At 42.7% G+C, this 22,499-nt stretch overlaps 1 protein-coding gene across 2 annotated transcripts in view; it reads left to right on the top strand.

The window, feature by feature from the left end:
• Positions 1–22,499, top strand: part of SYNGAP1 (synaptic Ras GTPase activating protein 1) — a 2,730,366-nt gene that overhangs the window by 193,621 nt on the left and 2,514,246 nt on the right. The gene's annotated exons all lie outside the window — the stretch shown is intronic.

Below are 22,499 nucleotides of genomic sequence, written 5' to 3'. Positions count from 1 at the left end.
GTTCCCAGTCCTGGCACCAGTGCGCCTACCAGGATTGAGCACTTTTATCCTGGGTCTTGTGCACCCAGCTATCTTTTTGATTTTTTTTAACCTACTTCTGTCCATATATATGCTATATAAAATACAGTCTATATATCAGTATTATCTTGGTGAGATTTTGTTAAAAACAGGGTCGTGAAGATGCTCACCAACACTTAAGAATGAATGCAGTTCCAGCAATACTAATGTCCTTTGCTTGCTGGTTTATCATCTCTCCATTCTGTCTATTCAGTCCAGATGCTTAGATTATACAAAAAGACCAAAAGGATATACAGTAGAGGACAAATAGGTAAAGTTCTAGCAACATTTAGGCAGGGGAAGAGTGGTAGAACCATAGTTTAGAATCCAAAAGGTGGGTCTTAAGGTTTGTTTTGAAGTAGTTTGGATTTATGATTTGTCTTAGGTCTTGTGGGAGAGTATTCTAACATTTGGATACATATGAGGAATACATTGCTTCACCATGTTTATTTTTTGGTCTACAGACTTGGGCAAGATGTGTGTCCTTAAACCTGAGAGATCCATGTGATTTCATTTAAGTTTTGCCATTTTCCCCTCCCAAATAAATTATTTCAATTCCTTATTAATTGTGCCTGACCTGCTTGCAGTACTTAAAGGACTAGAAACATTTCCAGTGTTTGTACCTTACTATCCTTACCCATCATCAAGAGCTTCCAGCTTCTCACATTTTTTATTATTTTTGCAGAGTCTCTTCCCACATATCCTTAGCCGATACCTAAATACTTCATCTCATTTTGATTCCATAAGTATGTGTATTGCTGAACCAATTCATTATGTGGGAACATAATTTACTGCCATAACCTTTGTTTTATCATCATTTATTTTATATCCTGAAAAAAATTGAACCTGTTGTAAAATGTTCTGCAACAGTGAAATGTCATTGTCTGGATTTATCAATTACAAAATAATATCATCTGCAAATAAGACTATATGTTCATGATATACACTGACTCATTGGCATATGGGTTCTGTGAGTGCACAAACCCACACTGGGAGCTTTCCAGGGCTCAGAATTCCATCCACTGACTCTCTGTGATAGGAGATTGGCTAAGCCCCTCCCATAAGAGGAAGCCTAACCCCTGTTATAGAAAGTCAGTTACTCAGGCATTTAATGCCAACTGTAGGAATTACACAGTTGAAGTTCCTCTGCAGCCTGCACTGCTGGATTACATCTTCCAGACTCGGATAAGATGCCTTTCAGAACTTCACGTCCTCTTTATTATTGCATAGTTTTGTTTTCTTTTTTAAATACACACACATAGCTAGATAGATAGATAGATAGATAGATAGATAGATGTTTGTGTGTTTGTATGTTGTATTGTTTGTATATGTAATACTGCTTTTAAGCAGGTATATGGAGCTTTTCTAAAATGTTCTATTTCTTGTACTGGGAAACTGAAGGTCTGCGGTGTCAGTTGAACACAAGGCCTCTTATTTCAGTTGTTTGTCTGCTTCATTAGGAAGTACTGACAGAAAAATATAGCATTTTCACCTTTTTCTTCATTTATATGATATTACTGATTTAATACTGTAGCCATTTACCGTTAAATCACGATTTTACTGCACATTACTTTATTTGTATTTTCTCTGAAGATTTTCTTTTCATTTCTGACAAGGGGCCTCTAAGTAAATGTTTATTTATGCTGTTTCTACTTGATTTAATGGCATATATTTGATTTTTGTCACTATTTGGACAAGTGAATTTTAATTGGTTACTATGACTGTGTATTCTGTTGTTTACTGCACTGTGCAGATTTTAGAGGAAGCCTTAGCACAGTTTAAACTGTTTCTGCTATATTTTATGCAGTTTAACCCTATTTGCTGTGTGGGGATATAGTTTATATTTTCTGTTATTGCTGCCCATAGTTAGCTGTTAATAGTGTCATTGTATTGTTGTGGCTAGTATTTTTCCCCTGTCTTGATGGATCCTGATAGAACTGCCCCCATCGAGTCCACTTGCACCTAAAGCATTAAGAAAAACATGCCTCAGCCTACAGTTTGTGAATCTGTTATTGCCTTAAGCCAGTCCAGAGACCACTTACTTTTTTTCCCATTACTCTCTGGTGTGCGCTCACATACCTCTATAGTACAGGAGTCAGACACATCTTCCAGGCTGTTTCAATATGTGGCTTGGGTATGGGAGAAACAAACCCTTTAGGTACAGGAAAGGTGTAGGTTAAAAGATCCCTTGTCAGACATAATACTGTGTACCCAGATATTTTGTCCTCCTGTGTAGTTCATAGCAATTAGAAACAGAAACTTCACCACATGATCCACAATCAGGTTATTGCCATGTATAGGGCTGATGTGGTTTCCTCAGCTAAGAGTGTTTTACAGTCAGCTAATCTAGGCGACAATGCTCCTATTCAGAATGAATATCGGGTGACCGTCTGTAGAAAGCAGTCTAGTACTGCAGATTTTGATGGAGACCCTGCTGCAGACATTAGTGAACACACTGAGTCTGTCCAGTGTGATTCCCCTGAAGGTGAACAGGTTCAGAAACTTAAGCAAATGTTCCTCTTTCCACAGATGCTAGCTAGGTTTAGAGATGTATTTGACTGGAAGCAATCTGGAGCTATGGCAAAGACTGGCAGAGTTTATGATCCTGTTGAGGAGGAGATTCAAAATGTTTTGGTTGTCATTCATCTGTTACTGGCCTTAGAAGATTTTTATAAAACTGCATGCACAACCCCTTTTGCTAGTGAACCATTTTCTAAAAAGACTATAAAGAAATACAATATGTACTCTGATCTTGCAGCACTCTTTCCTCAATTGTCATCTCACCCAGCTGTTGTTTCTCCAGCAGCCAACTGTAACAGGAGTGCTTTGACCTCTTCTAAACCTACACTACTGGATACAATTGTCAAGTGGTTAGAATCTCAGGGAAAGTAGCTGGCTGAGTGTAGTAATTTAGCCTTTGGAATTTAAAGTTATCAGAGCTTCATGTGGATATTTATTTTGTAATCTGTTTACAGTTTAGATGACTTTGCTGTATTTTTGCCTGCTGAGTAGAAGTGTTATATGAATGAAATTGTTTCTAATGCATCTCAGGTTTTGAAACACACTTTGAAGGCTGTCTTGGCAGGTCCAAGCACTGTTTCTATTAATGCAACTGCTTCTATTGTATTGAAAAGGTATACTTGTTTAACCAGAATTTTTTTTGAGGATTTAAAAAATGAGATTTTGAATGCTTCTTTAAATTAATGAATTTGTGTTTAGTCCTGCTAACACCCAGATTCTCAAACAATGGAATGATAGAGATAAATTGATCTATGAGGTATCTAGAATATTTCACATTCCCAGATTCTCCTCAAACAAGGCTTCCAACTTAAAAAGGGCAGACCAAGCAAAAGTCCCACCCTAGCAAGAGTCAGGGTACTAAGAGGAAATGGTAGAAGGATAATGCTTCCAGAACAAATAAAAGGACCCCCCCCCAAAAAAAAAGAGAAAGATCATTCTCCTGCAAAAGCATGACTATGCTAAGACTCAGGGCATTCCATCCCTTCCGACTGTTACTCCTCCCCTTTTCCCTTCCCTCAGGCTTTCACTCAAACCAGCAGCCTGGCCAAAAATAGTGTCAGAGAAGAGAATGCTGAGAGAATTATTCAGTGAGGATGCTATTGGCAGTGTACTGAAAATTCTCTTCCCTTCAGGGGAACTCCCCCCACACACGTGCAAATGCATGGACACCTGCCAGACCAGACACATCTCTTCTCTCGAGTACTCCTTCACAAGTTGCAGGCTGGAGTTATAGAACTGCACCATAAAAAGGAAAATAATTTTACACTAGTATCTTTTGATACCCAGAAAAGAGCTATTGTTGAGACCTGTCTTAGATTTGTCATACCTGAATACCTTTCTGAAAGTACCCAAATTCAAAATGTTCACCCTGCACATGGCCCTACCCTTTTTCTGAACTACTGTTTCATGGTGACTTTACATCTGAAGGATGCTTATCATCATGTTCCAATTGCTTCCAACTTCAAGTTGAACCTACAAATGTCCTGTCTCATACCCTCACATAGAATGGTCTTCCTTAGGTGTATGATAGACACAGAAAAAAAATGATGGCCTTTCTACCAGAAGGCAAAGTCCTGACAATTTAAAACATTTTTTTGAGGATTTCTCTTTTCAAGGCATTGCTTTTGCAAGAGTTTCTTAAAATTAAATGCCTTATTGCATCAATAATCCTAATTACACCACTGACCACATTCCACATGAGAAAAATTCAGTGGTACTTAAAAATTGTTGGATCCAGCACCTGCTTCCTTTGGAGTTCCAGGAACCAGTGCTGGATTTTGTGAATTGAGAGTTTTACTGGTAGAGGGATCAGATATCTGTCAATTCAGACCTGCCATTCTCCCTCCAGACTCTGATTCAACAGGTCCAGTAGATTTTGCATGGAGAATAGTGTCCAAGAGAGTTCTAGTGCAAGGCAAATGGGGTCCTTCATATGCTACAAAGCACATAAACCTCAAGGAAATGTTAGCAGTGATTTAGACCTTAAATATTCTTCACCATCTATCGTCTCCAAGTCCCCTTTTATTGGTCAACTTTGGACCACACCAAATCATGTGGTACCTGAAAAAACAAGAGGGACGAGGTCATAGCATCTTTGCCAATTGGTAGTCATGGTGGGTAGCTAGACTTACAGCATTTTCTGATGCTTCAGGCTAATACATCCTGTCAGAGCAAAACCTAGTCACAGATTAAGCAGATCCCAGATGGACCCTTAAAAAAGTGGAAATCCAGGACAGAGGTCTGCCAGAATTTGCCAATTGGTAGTCATGGTGGGTAGCTAGACTTACAGCATTTTCTGATGCTTCAGGCTAATACATCCTGTCAGAGCAAAACCTAGTCACAGACTAAGCAGATCCCAGATGGACCCTTAAAAAAGTGGAAACCCAGGACAGAGGTCTGCCAGAATTTGGTCCAGATGTTTGCCTTCTTTCAAAGCAAATAGTTGGAAAAATTCTGTTTAAGACATCCTGGTAGCCATGCTTGGAGGACTGATGCATTCTCACTCAACTGAATGGGAATGTACCATTATGCAGTTCCACCCTTTCCACTGATACCCATGGTACTTCTGAAGATTCAGAAAGAATTATCAGAAATGATTGTGGCGACCCCCTTTTGGCCTAGGCAAAGTTGGTTCTCCCTTTTAATGGAATTGGCCAAGGGCAATTACTACAAGCTTCCTCATGCACTGAATCTGCTCATACATTGTCAGGGGTGACTGGTGTACCCCAATTTAGAACAATTGCTACTGGTAGCCCTGATACTTGAGGATGTTGCAGCAGGTATTTAAGGAGGCAAGGAAACCTGCAACTAGAAAACATTGTATGTTTATAAGTGGAAGATGTTTTCTGGATGTTGCCTAACAGATATCAGATGACATTATATGGCATCTACCCCTCTGGTTTTACAATATTATTGTGAGCTAAGCAACAATGGCTAATGTTATGACTGTATCAAGATGCATCTTGCTGCCATTTCAGCTTGTCAGCCCATGGATCCCCCTTTTTTTCTCTTTTTCTTTTTTTCTGGTCAAACAGGTTACAAAAGGAGTGTTGCACTTGAGACCCCCCCCCAAAAGCAAATTCCTCCTCCTTGGGATTTCAGCTTTGTTCTTGAAAAATTGATCTCATCTCCTTTTGAACCTGCCTTTCATGCTAATGTGAGGTTCATCAGTTGGACAACTGTTTTGCTTATTGCTCTAACATTTGCAAGGCAAGTCTTTGAGCTCAGGCTGTCATAGTAAGCCAACCTTAACTGATTTTCCATAAGGACAGGCTTGTTTCACTCACTAATCCTTCTTTCATGCCAAAAATTATTTCTGAATTTACCCCATATCAACCCATTAATCACATTGTTTTCTTTCCAGAACCCAAAAACAAGGAAGAGAAGATTCTGCATACCTTCAGTTATCATAGGCAGCTTAGATACTGCCTTAACAGAACTATGCCCTTCAGGAAAGCTGAAGATTATTTCCTGTTCTGAGGCTAAAAAGGGTCAACCTGTCTCTAAGCAAATGATTGGTCATTTGTTGCCCTCTGCTATTGCTTTTTGTTACTCCCACCATGGTAAATCTGTTTCTGGGAAGGTTAATTCACATTCCACCAGAGCCTTATTTTCTTTGTTGGCTTATTGAAAAGTTGTGGACTCTGGAAGCAGGCTTTGCAAGGCCCATTCCCTATGGGCTCCTGGATCCTTATCCTTCCTCATCCCAGATGGGCTAAGCATTAGGAGTCTACCCATTTGCCACTGAAGCAGTCTAAATGATGAACATACAACAGTTGTGAAGTCCTATTTATGTGTAACAGTAGATCTTTGAATTTCACATTGCCTCAGTGTCAGCTCCCCTACCCTTTATTTTGTAAATAATTTGATGGTATCCAACCTTGTTGTGTTGTTGGTTTATTATGGTAATTTGCATTGGTGTTTTGTGGCTGCAGGTTTATTTCAGGCAATTCTTTCTTCTAGTCCTTTTTGGTTCTTCCTACTTAGCACTAAAAGCCTTAATAACTGGCTTTCTGTGCCAGGGGTTAGGCTTCCCCTGACGAAAGGAGCTTAGCCAATCCCCTGTCACAGAAATTCAGAGGAGGGCATTCTAAGCTCTGGAAAACTGCCAGTGTGGGTTTGTGCAGGCAGAGAACCCATATGCCACTGAAGCAGTTTGAAATTCAAACATTTACTGTTATAGGTAAGTAGGGCTGACATGACTGTACTTTTTTTTCTTGAGTACCATACCAGTTATACCCTTGAAACTCAGTCTTTTATTTTCTTTGCTAGTGTCTCTACGTATAAGACAATTAACAATGGAGAAAGAGGTCATCCCTGCCTGGGTCCTCTGTTCAAACCCAGCTTCTCTGAGAGAAACCCTCTCACCTTGATTCTTGATTCTGATTATTAATATATCTTCCATATTAAATCCATTATTTTGTAACAAAACAGAAATGCTGCCATTTACCTATTCGTAAAATCTGAGGTAACTCTATCAAATGTCTCAAGACCCACTAACATTAATGGGATCTTCTTAGACTCTGGTTCCCTTTGAATCATCATCATTTTGCTAATGCTGTCAAAAGTTTGCCTACCCTCCACAAAACCACAGTGATCCATATCTATCAATTTTGGCAACCCCTTCATCATTCTGTTAAGTAGCATAGAAATACATGCTTTATAATAATTGTTCAGACTTGAAACTATTCTATATGAAATTGGATTTAAATAATCTTTGCCATCTTTAAGTAATACTGGCACCACAGCTTTCTTCAAAGGTGCTGGTACCGTCCCTCCTTTCAAAATATTGTTAAATAAATCCTTCTGGATCCTTTCCACTTTTTTCTTTTGCAGCTTCCAAATTTCCACAGGAATACTGTCTGTTCCTAGAGACTTCCATGTTGATCGATTATACATTGCCATTTTTATCTTATTCCCTTCCATCTTAGCCATTAATTCTTGAGCCTAATCTTACTAAAACCTTGGCATATTGAAGCCTTCCATAAATCTTTCCATTTGTATATTTTCATGGTTCCTTCTCTTCCTCTGCTGTGTACAAAGTTTCATAGATTTTCTGAAATATCTCTAATACCTGTATAGGGTATCTAGTTATTTTCTAGTCATGGTTTCCCTAAGCTTGGTGATATTCCTTTCTATATTCTATTACCTAAGTTGTTGGGATAATAGTTTTGTGCCCTGTGGTTGTTCTCACTTGCTTAACAATATTTCTAAGCTTAATGCATATTATTAAGATAATCCCTTATTTTTCCTTTAGAACTCAGCAGCTGCATCCCTTCTTGTTCTGTAAGATCCTCCTTCATCTGCAATACTTTGACCTTTGATAACCTTTTATATAATTTCTATTACTTCTTTCCCATATTTCTTTCCCTGTCATTTCTACCATATTTTTAAACTTCATTTTCATTTTATCTCACTCCTCAGCTATCCCTTCTAAAGAAATGTATACATTCCCTAGTAAATCTTGCATCATTTTCACTATCCATGTCTTAAAATCCTCTGTTTTTAATAAGTAAGTAGAAACATTGTTTATGTATATGTCTTTTGATTTCTAGGAAAGTCTGACTGGTTAATACCCATTGTAAGCAGAAGCCGGGGAGAAAAGCTCAATTTGTTTGCATTGCATTATACTAAGTTCCAGTTAAACACAGAGTAGTTAGATTTCACAAAAAGTGCCAATGTCTCATTTTTCACTTGATCACCCTTCATCTTTGTCTTTGGCTTTATTGGTACATGATCTGAAGTAGTTATTTGATGTGTTTCAAAACTGTCAATTAAATACCCACACTGTTGTGAAATATAGTTTCTGTCCTATCTAGCCTAGTTATTGTACCTTAGAAAATAATATGCAATTATTTCTTTCTGGATTCCTGCAAGTAATTTCACATCTTCCATTCCATATATCCTCATGTACTTCTTCAGAAATCTACCCACTTTTGTTAAATTTTTCCCTTTTATGTCCCCTTGATAAATCTTTACATTTTTATATTAAGTTCCAGTCTCTGTGCTTGCAGAAAGGGTGTCTGCCATTTGCAGAGCTCTTTTGGCAGATAAAAAGTACATTCCTTCGTAATATTCCTGACATTAACAACAGTCACTGATAAGACCCCCTCAACTTGCATTTAGAATATCTCTGCATACTGCACATATCGTCTTTACAACATTACATGCAGTTGTCTTCGAGAAATTTTTACACATATTATTAAGAGAAGAAATTAACTTTTTACTTAAAGTTTATACACATATTACTAAGAAAAGAGGGGAAACTTTTTACTTAAAATTTCTTCATTTCCTTTATTTTGCTTATAAATGTTGATGACAAAGTGTGAAATTATACTTTACAGTCTATAACGAGTTTAAAATAATCCATAATGTCCAATCTTTTTCCCTTCTTCCCTCCATTTCTTGCATAAGCAAAGTTCTCATGTTCATAAGTTCATAGGTGTTTACTAGGCTAACAACTACAAGGGCCTTTTTAAGCCTATACATGCATCTCAAATCTTTGACAAGTTCTGATACCCTTAATAAATGTAAGCATGAGCCTGGGAGATGAACCCTTTACATGTTAGTGTCCATTACAGACATAGGTACCAAACCAGGGATGAATTTCCAGATCTGAAGTAGGTAACTTCATTTGATCATCAACCTGTGGGTATCGGATCCAACCTGGATCCGAGCCGGCAGCTTTCCAAGTTAGAGATCCGAGCTCCAGGCTCCTCCCCCTTACCCATAATACCCTGCTACCTCCTTCCAATCCTCAGATCTTGTTTGCCGCGGCTTTGTTAGGCATGAGTTTCTCAAGCTCCTAGCGTTTAGGCAATTTGTAAGTAGATTTTTCTCAAAATCTTTCTTAGTTTTTGGGTGTGTGTGGATAGTATAATTTCTTAGTTTAAAGCCCGAGTTTTACCGTTCCCACGTAGTTTAAAGCTTAGTAGTCCCCCCTTTCCCCTTAGGTGTTTGTGTGGGCACGTGTTTGTTTTTTAGTTCAGAAATCATGGCCGAGGCCCCAAAGGCCATCTTTTCTAAGTGCACTAGTGTGGCCATAAGCTTTCCCCAGCGGATGGTCACACTCAGTGCGTCCTCTGCCTGGGGGTACCGCATTTGTCATCAGGCTGCCAAATTTGTGTAGCCTTTAAACCCCAGGCCCTGAGAGATAGGAGGAATAAGCTGATTCTGGCGGGTCTCCTACCCGCTGAGTCAGCTTCCTCCTCCTCTCCCTCAGTGGCTACAGCCATGGCTGCAGCTGCTTAGCCTGCTGTCCCCTCTCCCCTGGCTGGGACTCAATCACCCACTTCTTCCCAGGGAGAGAGGTACTCTAAACAAGACAAGAGAGAGAGGAGAGAGAGAGAGAGAGGGAGAAAGAGAGGGAGAAAGAGAGGTATAGAAGTCACAAGCGGCGGGCCAACTCTGCCCCCTCGGCTCCGCCTGCCAAACTGCTCTCCTCACCCCAGAAGGTCAGAGGGCCTTCCTCCCCTCGGCTCCGTTCTCCACGCTTCTCACAGGAGGAGGAGGCCCGACCATCTTCAAGGTCGTCGTGGCGGCCCTCCCAGCCAGCTTCGGCAGCCTCCTCTAGGTCGACCCATAGCCTCTCCGACGCTGATATGGACCGGATGATGCGTCGTTTTCTCCAAACCCAACTGCAGATGTGAGTGCTGCTGCCTCCCCCTCCTTTGGGGGGGGTGGGTACAGCCACACTTTTTGCCCTGATAGCTCCTTCTCTGATCCACTATCAGGTTTCGGAGCCTTCAGATCCGAGGAGTCTCGGAGTCAGGGAGTTGGCGCCGATGGTTATCTCTACCTCGACGCCGGCCACGCCCTCGAGTTTGTTGGATCCCTTTTCGGATCCGAGCTCTCGGGGCCGAGAGCCATGCGTCAGATCTGAGGGGGCCAGTGTGTCTTAGGCTTCGTTTCGGTCAGAGCACACTTCCTTCTCGGGTCTGAGAGCTTCGGCTCCGACGGCGATCCCTGCGCCGGATCCAAGGGTGTTAACCATGGAACCCAGAGAGATCGGTTCACCGTCGGCTTTCGATGTAGTTGAGAGGGTCCTCTCGAGAGGATCGAGACCCCCTGCTCTTTCTTCGGATCCTGCCCCCACTCCCTTGCAGCTGGGCTTGTCTTCCATCATCCACTCCCAGGGACAGCCTGCATTGACGCCCCAGCCCGTCCACTGACGGAAACAACCCTGTTGGTGAGCCCTCCTCGGACATTCCCACCGAGGAGGCCCCTTACAAACGTAAGTGTAAGAGGAGGCACTTGGACTCCCCTGAGTCCCTCATGGAGGACACCGATTTGGAGGAAGGGGAAGGTTCCCCCAGGTCACCCCCCCGAGGACGTCTCCTTTAGAGACATTATGGAAATGCTTCGCCTAAAGGGGGGATAGTCAGCCCGAAAACCTTCCTCGGATGAGTCTGTGTTCCTGGAGGCATTCGATGCAGGCCCGTCTACATCTTGGGTGTCCCCTGCAGGCGACCCCCTGGTTGACCTCATCACTACCAGGGCATTGAAGGAACCGGACACTGTAGAGCCAATCCCCAAGAGGCCAGATAGGATTCTTAGTCCCCCTGTGGATAGAACAGCTTGGAGTAAGGGTTCCCCGGCTGATGCCATGGTAGTGGCGGCAGCCATCAAGAAGGAACTTGCCCAGGATAGTTCCTCGATCCATCCCCCTGATAAGCAGTCTTGGACAATGGATCGCATCAGGAAGCGGGTGTTTGCTTCAGCTACCTTTTCCATAAGGGCACTGAATTATTTGGCCCATGTAATTAGACTTCAGCGGGATCTGGTGAAAGAATACGCTGAGTCTCCCCGAATCCATGTCGGCCGAGGACAAACGGACTTTCTCGGCTCGCATGGCCACTCTGAAATCTGTTTCAAACATGTCTACGTGGCAACTTTCCCATGCCATGGAGGGGGCTGCTAGAGCCAGCGGGTCCGGCATTGCCTTAAGGCGTCATGCCTGGCTCTGGCTTTGTGACTTTGCGGAACCTTTCAAGGCATCCTTCGCAAATGCATCCTTCGACAGTTCTACCCTGTTTGGGAAGACCGTCTGTGACACATTGGTTCAGAGCGAGAAAGATGGGAAGACGCTGTCTGCCGTCGGAGTCCGCTTCTTGGCTCCTCAAAGGTAATTTTCCAGGAACCAGAGAGGACAAAAGAAGATGTGGTTCCGGAAGTCTCAGCAGTCCCGTTACACTCTGGCCCAAAAGCAGAGGGGGGGCCGAAAATTTTTGGGTCACTGGAACCTTTTTCTGACCAACCCACGCAGCAGCCCTGAGGGGTTGTCCGACTACTCCTCTCTGGAGGCAGTTTTGGGGCGTTTTTCGAAGCACTTGGCCCAATGGGAGTCCGTCACAACAGATCACTGGGTGCTTCAAATAATATCCAGAGGTTACTCAATCCCTTTCATAAACCTGCCTCCTCAGTCGAGGCGCCTGACCGATGTGCAACCCAGTCAGAGGGAGGCTGCAGCTTTAGAGGTAAAAAAGCTGCTAGAAAAAAGAGCCATCCAGCACGTCCCCCAGGCCAATCCGGATTAGGCAATTACTCCAGGTTCTTTTTGGTGCCAAAGAAGACAGGGGACTTAAGACCAATCCTCAACCTTTCAACAGTGAACCTCTTCATTGCCAAGGAGAAATTCCTGATGGTCACACTTCAATCCATTCTGCCCCTGCTGCAGGAGAAGGACTGGATGTGCTCCATAGACCTCAAGGATGCGTACTATCACATTCTCATGGACAGGCGATCCAGGAGGTTCCTCCGCTTTCAGCTAGGGAACAGTTATTACCAGTTCAGGGTCCTACCCTTCGGCCTCACCACATCCCTCAGGGTGTTCACCAAGGTCATGGCAGTTGTAGCGGCCCGCCTGAGACTTCAGGGAATACAGGTTTTTCATACCTAGACGACTAGCTCCTTACCGCCCCCACCAGGCATCTACTCTGCTTAGCCAGGGATTGCTTCCTACTTCTAGCGTCCCAATTAGGGATCACCATAAACTTGAAGAAGTCATCCCTTCAACCAGTTCAAGTCTTGGAGTTCGTAGGGGCCAGAATAGACACGCTTCAGACCAAGGCCTTCTTGATATCAGACAGACTTCGCAGTTTGACCTTACACGTTTTAGCCCTTCTTCAGTCACCTGGCCCGTCATCGGAGTTAGTCCTGAGAGCTTTAGGATCCATGGCAGCAGCAATCAATCTCGCGCCCTTAACCCGCTTGCACATGAGGGTTCAACAGTGGACTTTGCAGGTTCAGTGGTCCATCCTTCACCACCCATTGGACTTACCGATTCCTCTCAGCAGAGTTTGCAGAAATTCCCTCATGTGGTGGCTCCAATCTCGAGAGCTTCGGGAAGGACGACTGTTTGTTATGCCGCAACCCCAAGCCACGGTGACAACGGATGCTTCTCGCCTTGAGTGGGGGGGCAGAACTGTCCAAGGTACGTGGACTCAGACAGAGACCATTCTGCATATCAGTGTTCTGGAGATGAGGGCGGTACTTCTAGTGTTGCAAGCCCTTCATGCCTTTCTCCCTCCAGTGACTATTGCGATTCAGTCAGACAACATGTCAGTGGTCTGGTACATCAACAAACAGGGGGGGACCAGGTCTTACCCTCTTTGCCAAGAGGCCATGAGAGTTTGGGATTGGGCGATATCCATCAACCGTTTTCTGTTAGCAATGCACATTCCGGGTCGGTCCAACATCCTAGCGGACAAACTGAGGCAAACTATCCCCTCACCTTACAAGTGATCTTTGAATCCCTTAGTAGCGAAACAGATCTTCCGCAAGTGGGGTCAGCCTTGCTGCGATCTCTTTGCGTCTCCTTCCAACACGAAGTGCAGCGAGTTTTTCGCTCTAATTCCCCTTCCGGGAGAAAGCCCCAGAGATGCTCTAGTTCATGCTTGGCCACCCGCTCTTCTTTATGCTTATCCTCCTCTTCCATTGATAACAAAATTCTTACAGAAAGTTCGTCGGTTGGGGAACAAGATTATCCTCATAGCCCCATTCTGGCCTTGTCAAGCCTGGTTCCCGTGCCTACGGTCTCATCTTATCGCTCCTCTTTGCATCTTGGATCCCATCCTGGATCTGATATCTCATCCTTCGGGATTGAAACCCCTGAATCTGGCCAATCTCAAGCTCTCAGCTTTGTTGATCCAGTTCCATTAGTTGCTAGGACTCCCGGTATCTCGTCTGCAGTTAGATCTGTCCTGGTAGCGGAGCATAAGCCTTCTACCAGAAAGATTTACAATAGTAAATGGAAGCGGTTTTCCATTTGGGAGTCTCGTAGGAATTTGGACCCTTTCACTGCTCCCATCCCAGCAGTGCTCTATTTCCTATCTCATATTTTTCAGCAAGGGGCCAGTTCTTCTACTGTAAAGGTTCAAATGGCTGCCATCTCCCATTTTTAAATTGGAGACTATCTCAATCCCCTCGCTTCCACCAAGATTTGCAAGACCTTTCTGAAAGGTACGTTCCTCTTGAGACCTCCTACTAAGGAACCCCGTCCCTCCATGGGATCTAACTTTGGTCCTTCAGGCTCTGACTGGACCACCTTTTGAATCTGCAGCTTCTGTTGATTTGAAATTCTTGTTCTGGAAAACTGTCTTTTTGGTAGATATTACCTCAGCTAGAAGGGTGTTGGAGCTTCAGGCCCTCTGTATTAAAGCCCCGTATCTTGTTTTCCATAAAGACAGTGTCTCTCTCAGGACTAACCCATCCTTTCTACCTAAAGTGGCCTCCGAGGCGAACATCAATCAGTCCATTAATCTCCCAGTTTTTTTCCCTAACTATCAAAACAAATAGGAGTACAAACTTCATTTGTTAGATGTTCATAGACAGTTACGTTTTTATTTACACAGAACAGCTGCATTCCGCAAGTCTGATCAGCTCTTTGTTTCCTTTGCAAAATCCTTCTTGGGTAAGTCTGTGTCGAAGGTGGCTCTGGCCAGATGGATTTTGAATTGCATTCTGCTCACATACAAACTATCTGGCCTGCCAGAGCCTACAGGGGTTCATGCTCATTGTACCTGCTCTATGGCTACATCTGCTGCATTCTGGTCGAGAGTTCCCTTGGATGACATTTACTCTGCGGCTACTTGGACATCCTCTCATACCTTTATCTCTCACTATAAATTGGATTTGGTGTCTAGATGAAGGGCGGCTTTTGGCTCTGCAGTGCTCCGGAATATCCTTCCTTGAGGACCTCTCAAGTTTTTTGGTAGCTGGGGACTCTGTCCCACAGGTTGATGATCAAATGAAGTTACCTACTTCAGATAAAGAAGTTATGTACTCACCATAACGTTCCATCTGAGTAGGTAACTTCATTTGTCAGCAACTGACCCTCCCTCCGTCCCCCTAACCTGGTTCTTTGACTACCTGAACCCTAGGATGGTTTTTCAGGTCATTTGTTAATCCTTAGGTTAGGATTCTTCAGGTTGTTGTTTTGTCATTGTGAGGTTATATAGATGGGCAAACTTGATCTGAGGATTGGAAGGAGATAGCAGGGTATTATGGGTAAGGGGGTGGAGCTTGGAGCTCGGATCTCTAGCTTGGAAAGCTGCCGGCTCGGATCCAGGTCGGATCCGATAACCACAGGTTGCTGACAAATTAAGTTACCTACTCAGATGGAACGTTATGGTGAGTACATAACTTCTTTTTTCCCATCCAATTGTCCAAGTTGCACTTGAATTCAGTTAGAAAGGAACTCTGCTTCACATGGATAGGGAGCCATCCAGCAAGTCCCCTCAGACCAAGTCAGATTAGGGACTTAACTCAAGATTCTTTTTGGTGCCGAAAAGAACAGGGGACCTGAGACCCATATTAGATCTCAGCCAACCGAACAACTATGTACAGAAGTCCAAGTTCCGTATGGTCACACTACAATCGATTCTCCCATTGTTGGGAGAGGAGGTATGGATGTGCTCCATCGACCTCAAGGATGCTTACTACCATGTCAAAATGGACAGGGCATCCAGGAGTCACCTACGTTTCTGTCTGGGAGCCAGTCATTTCCAGTTTCGAGCCCTGCCCTTTGGTCTCACCACAGCCCCCAGGGTGTTCACCAAGTGTATGGCGGTGGTTACTGCTCGCTTGAGACATCAAGGATTCCAAGTGTTTCCGTATCTGGACGACTGGCTCCTTACCGCCCCCACCAGGCATCTACTAATCCAAACCAGGGACGCTACCATCACTCTCTGTCAACAGTTGGGCATAACACTAAATTGGGAAAAATCTGCCTTGTTGCCCTCACAGCGTATCACTTTTATAGGCACAGAATTAGACACCATTCGAATCCGAGCATTTTTACCACAGGAAAGGATCAGAGTCTTACAGCAACAGGTGCACGCCCTGCTGCCCCTGAGGAAAGCAAAGGCAAGATGGGTTCTTCAACTCCTGGGGACCATGGCAGCAACAATTATGTTGGTCCCTCTAGCGAGATTGCACATGCGACTTCTTCAGTGGCTCCTCTTTGCTCAATGGTCTCTCCAAAAACTTCCACTTTCTCACCCTATTTTGCTCACGGACAGATGCAAACAGGATCTCAGTTGGTGGCTTTGCACCAACAATCTGAACAGGGAAAAAACATTCGTTCCACCCATCCCGGTTGCCACAGTGACCACGGACGCCTCCCAGATGGGGTGGGGGGGGCATTATCTCGGCAGGATAGTCCAAGGCACGTGGCAAGATCACGAGATACATCTGCATATCAACGTCCTAGAGATGAGAGCGGTGCTTCTTGCGTTGCAGGCACTTCAGAGCTTTCTACCTATAGGGATGATTGCAATACACTCGGACAACATGTCAGTGGTGTGGTATCTGAACAAGCAGGGGGAAACCAGATCTTACCCCCTGTGCAGGGAGGCCATGCGAGTGTGGCAATGGGTAGTATCTTCCCAACGGTTTCTGGTGGTAACGCACATTCCGGGGAAGTCCAACGTGATAGCGGACAGACTAAGCAGAGCTATTCTGATGCCTCACAAGTGGTCCTTGAATCGTCTATTTGCAGAACGAATCTTCAGCAGATGGGGTCAGCCTTGCTGCGACCTTTTTGCCAGCCCCTTCAATGCAAAATGCAGCAACTACTTCATGCTGACCCCCCCCCACAGGGAGAGTCACCCAGGGACGCTCTAGTTCACGATTGGCCATCCGGTCTGCTTTATGCTTTCCCTCCGTTTCTCTTGCTATCAAAAGTGATTCAGAAAGCGCAATCCTTGGGAAGCAGGATGATTCTGATTGCTCCACACTGGCCTCGTCAAGTCTGGTTTCCCTTTCTCCAACCCTACGTTGTGGACACTCCTTGGATTCTGAACCCACAACCAGATTTACTGACACACATGTCGGGACACTTCCACCCCTCTCTGATGACCCTCTGGTTGACAGCCTGGCTACTCCACTTCCATCGTTAGTTAGGCTTCATCACTTTTCACCTGAGGTAGTTCACATTTTATCATCCACTCATAAGCCCTGTACTAGGAAGATTTATTCTAGCAAGTGGAGGAGGTTCTGTATTTGGGCGCGTACCCAAGTTATTGATTGGTACACAGCCCTGATTGCTTCAGTCTTGGAGTTTTTGTCTATGCTTTTCCATCAGGGTTCAGCGTCAGCTACCATAAAAGTTCAATTGGCAGCGATTTCTAACTTTCATGTTGCTAATGAGCCTAGTCTGATGGCTCACAGACTCTGTAAGGCCTTCCTGAAGGGCACTGTATTACTCCGTCTTCCTGTCTCTGAACCGATCATGCCCTGGGATCTAAATTTTGTCCTACAAGCCCTTACTTCACCACCTTTCGAGCCTGCCGCTACCTGTGATTTGAAATTCTTGACCTGGAAAATGACCTTTTTAATAGCAATCACTTCAGCCAGGCGAGTTTCAGAAATTCAAGCCCTTTCTATCAAACCTCCATACTTGATCTTCCATAAGGACAGGGTTTCTCTTAGACCAAACCCTTCCTTTCTTCCTAAAGTGGCATCCGTATCTAATCTTAATCAATCTATTGAGTTGCCTGTATTCTTTCTCCATTTTTCAAACAAGGCAGAATTTAAATTTCATCAATTGGATGTACACAGACAGTTACTTTTCTACCTGTACCAAACAAAAGATATCAGAAAGTCTGATCAACTTTTTCTCTCCTTTTCGGAAAACAAGATTGGGTCCCCTGTCTCCAAAATCACCCTAGCCAGATGGATATCTAGTTGCATTTCTTTCACTTACTCCGCAGGTGGAAAAGACCTGCCGTTTCCAGTCAAGGCTCACTCTACTCGGGCTGTTTCTACATCTACAGCCTATCAAGCCAGATTGTCGATGGATGATATTTGTGCTGCAGGTACTTGGGCTTCTCCTCACACATTTGTTACTCATTAAAAATTGGACGTGGTATCTAGGGGCAGGTCGTCCTTTGGTTCCACAGTACTCAGGAGTATTTTCCTATGAGCCACCCAGGATGTAGGTGCTAGGGACGCTGTCCCACGGGTAAGAATGTAGGCGAGATTGGACTACATAACATCAAGAAGTTATGTACTCACCATAACGTTCGATGTATGTAGCCCATCTCGCCTCACATTCTTACTTTCCTTCCCACCTTCCCCCTTCCTGGAGGATCTGGAGGTTAGGTTTTTATTTACAGAGTTCCCTTCACCTTTAGCTTATTCTTCTTTCCCTGGATGTTGTGATGCATGGGGTATGAGTGAGTGTTCGCAGCAAACTAGATCTGGGGATATGGAGAAGTGCAGCATGGGATACCTGCATAGCCCAGCCAATAGAAGACTTCGAGCTAGAAAAGTTTGGCCGAGTCGGAGCCGATATTCGGCTCTGAACCCACGGGTAAGAATGTGGGGCAAGATGGACTACATACATTGAACGTTATGGTGAGTACATAACTTCTTGTTTTGGCTTCTTTCTCATTTCCATATTTGGAGCATAGACATGGTTTACCCATTCAATTAATAAATCCTACTGTGAAATACCAGTGCAGTTGCTTATCTGTACTTTCATAAAATTAATACAATCTGTCCCTTCCAGTTTCTCTGGTACAACAGAAAATCTCAGGCTTTCTGTGTGTGCTGTGTCTTCTAGCTCCACTATTTTTTTGAAACAGTTTATCTTGAAAAGCCTCATATTCAGCCCGGCATTCCCCTCATTTCAGCCTCTGATTTTTGCAGCTTTATCAGCTCTTCTGAACAGCTTCTTCTAAATTCAACCTTACGTCATTTCACTGCTTATATTTCTCCAGCATCTCACTTATATTAAACACCTCTGAGTCCACTTGATTTATTTTTACCTCTAGTTTATTGCTGATCTGCTTTTTGAACAGGTTAATAAAACTCAAAAATGAAAGACAAACCAAAAATAAAACACTGGCAACTGGTTCAGGCAAGTAAAACTATAGACTCCAGATAAAATAAGTGTATTTAATGAATAAAATAGTATGCTGTTTACAACTTTAGCACTGGCATACGTGATGGAATTTCTTCTGTCAACGATTGGTCTCAGTGGGGGATTTTGTAAATCTTTATGGACCCTCGGTAATCTGAAGATGACTGGTGTCAAAGGAGCCAGGATGTTCATATAATTGTACATTTCTAGATCTATTTTCCCTTCTAGAAACAAGTCGTTAATGTATATTTTAATACATTGGTTAGCAATATTGAACTGGTTCAAAGACACTTTCTCATAAGCTTCAGTGTCTAATAAGTGTTCTATTCTGTTCCCATAGTCATCCATGTCCATAAATACTAATGCCCCACCTCTGTCGGGTTTCATCACCCCTACCTGAGCTGTTTTTAATAACTTTAGAATCTCCCATTCATTTTTACTCATGTTTCCCTTATGTCCTATTTTCCTATTGTATATATCACAAATATCACACTTTTTCAAATGTATGTAATGTTGCATGTAGAGGAGGGTTAACCATAATGTGTACAAAGAAGGGGTTAGGTTCAGCATTGTTATTGCCTAAAATTAAATTTAAATTCAGTTTTCTTACAAACATTTTCAAGTCCATGATAGTTTAACTAAGTCCATTCTTTGTGCCGAAATAAATGCTAAACCTTTTGCTAAAAGTTCTACCAATTCTGGAGGTATCACAAAAGATGAATAGTTGTAAATAAGAAAATCACCTTCAATGTTTTTTACAATTGCACAGTTCTGTACTTTATCACAGACCTGTTTTATTTACCTCCACTTCTTGCTGTGTGCTTTCCTCTTGTTTTTTTTCATCTGGTGTTTGGCACTTGTAAAACCCTGGCTGTTGGAGGCTGGATTATTGTTGCCTGGATGAATGATTTGTTGGTTTTGTTGTTGGAAGTTCATATTTCGTTGTACATAGCTGTTATTCATTATATATCCCTGGTTTTGGTTGCAAATTTTTTCGCTTTGACGCATAGTTCCATTTCCCCATGCTTCATTTTATGTTCCTTCACCTATGTCTTCCATTACATTACATTCAGTAGTTGTAGGAAGGTCGTTTACATCATTTCTTGCCTCCATTTCATGCATATGCATGGGGTAGGCATTGATTTCTGGATTCTATATTTGTGAAGGAGGTGGGCATGGAAAAGCAGTGCCTTTTTCATATTGTAACCGATCACAATTACGTTTTTTTTTAATTTTTGTTGTTTTAGTTTGCCAATGTGCTGGTCAATACTATGAAATATTGTTGTAGTCATATTTATATCATGGAAAGTTGGTATGTCCACGAATCTCTTCATCAAGCCTCCGGACATTCTCTACTGTTTCCTTGGCCATTATTGGTAGTGCTTTATCATGAGGGTTAGTAGATCCAAACCCTATTGATTAAATAATTTAATCAAGTCCTTGTGAAAGTTATAGAGTCTGGCACTAACCCTGTCAGGTACTGACAAATTCGTAGTCCTTTTGGGACTATTTTTAACTGAATACATTCTTCAAACTATTCTATCTCCAAGCATAATTTTTTGTATTTGAGTAGTTTATTGTCAAATAGTGCCAAGTTAGTAAAAATAGGGACAGTGTTACCTCCAGCCAGATGATCTGATGTTGAGCAAGGAATAGGACCTATGGAAATAGGAAAAGGGAGATAGTCTTGGATTTGGTAGATTCATTGGAGACACCTGGCAGGGAGATCAGCTCTGTACTAGAGACAGGTTTATTCTTAGTTAAAAAGTAACAACAATGTTTAGAGTTGGATTGGAAAGATGCATTTCAATGGCCATACTTTTAAAGTGAGATGGAAGAGAAAAGGGATGCATTGTTTTTCTCTTATTATTAATTTGTTATTGTCTACTTTTTCTTGTCTCATTGTTATAACAAATTTCAATCAATTTGATATGAAATCATTTTAAACCAAATGCTCTTTATATTGTTGCATATTTGTATAACTTCTTGTATTTTTATCTGTTGTATGGCCTGTGATGTGACTGAAAGGTGTCTAAGGACCAGTTCATTCATCCAATTAACAAACTCAGTGAATAACATTACACAATTAAGGAGGGGGTTGATACTCAGGCAGTAGACAGATGGAAAATGGATACAGAATAAAGCAGGGGAAACAAAGGTGATGCTGAGTATAAGTGGGTAGTATTACTTATGCAATACAAAGAGTTTCTGTAGGAAATAGATATAGATTCCGAACACCAGAGATGAGAAAGAGTGGAAAGTTGATTTGAATGTAAGACCATAAGGGGTTTGGCTTACTGGTACTGGACTGTACCAGAAAGGATAGGATTCTAAATGTGGTTCCAACCAAAATGGAGAGTCAAGAATGTCTAGATTAAGGCACCATTAGTCAACATTGATCATTCCAGTGTGAGATTTTCAGTAGGGTTATTAAAAAGAAAAAAAACACTGGTGTTAGAGAATTTAGTTTTGCTGAGCTGGAGGGCACTCAGGGCAGGTTAGCAGTTCTGTACACTTTTGTGTATCTCTGACTATCATTGCTGATAGTCTGTTTCTGTATGCTTTGTCTACCTTCATTGTCATTGTTGATAGTTACCTTTCTTTCCTTACACTTGGGTACCCTTACTATCATTGTTGATAGTTTTCTTCCTTTCCTTAACAAAAAAAAAAAACCTTTCCTAACCCTTTTCTAGTTGTTGAGTGCCTTTCTGTATATCTTTTTGTGTGACTGTAGTGTGTGCTTTATTTTGTTATTATGGCTGAAAAGTCTAAGGGTTCTTATTGCTTCAAAAAATGCCAAAAGTATGGCCACAAGAGTCCTCTCTCGGATTTGCACTTATTGTGTGTCTGTTGTTTAGATCTTGTCCACTTGCAGGAGGATTGTACCATTTGCCATGGCTTTAGGTGCAGAACCCTGGTAGAGAGGAAAAATAAGTTAATTTTGAAAAGTTTGATTCCTTCTGCCATTGGAGAGGCTATATCTGCTTATGAAAAGATATTTCTTCGCCTTCTTCCTCCTCCTCCATAGAGAAGACCAAAATGAGGAGTTTGTCAGCACTGACTTCTCCATCGGCGCTGACACCTAAGAAACCGAGATCCGCAGTTCCTAAAAGCCTGTCAGAAGTAAAGGACTTGGGATCTAAATCTTTGGTACCAAGAGAATCTCCGGTACAGACAACTTTTCCAGACTATGAAACATTGATGCCGGAACTCTCATCATAAGACAGAGTACCTTCTGACTCTTCATTGGTACCTTCTACTTCAGCACTGAATGATGGTACACTACAAAAAAAAAATTTGCCCAGGACAACCTACTCCCCCTTTGTTGATCCCTTTGTAAGTGAACTGCCTGAAGTTTCCTACAAGAGCCTAAATTGCCATCTGTAATGTCAGTCCTTTCCACCAAAAGCCTTACAGAACTGGATGTGGAGAGACTGGTGAATAAAATTCTGTGGGTGAGAGGTTTGGCAGAACTTCCTTTGTCCCCACCCTCTGCAGGTTTGGATGCCAAACCACTTTTTACATCTAGTACTACTCCTCCTTTGACCTCCTCTGA

This window comes from Protopterus annectens, chromosome 9.part0 (genome assembly GCF_019279795.1).
Source record: "Protopterus annectens isolate FY-2018-M chromosome 9.part0, PAN1.0, whole genome shotgun sequence".
NCBI classification, from domain to species: Eukaryota; Metazoa; Chordata; order Ceratodontiformes; family Protopteridae; genus Protopterus; species Protopterus annectens.
The sequence above is the reverse complement of the archived record's forward strand: the minus strand, read 5'-3'. Positions and strand labels throughout refer to the sequence as shown.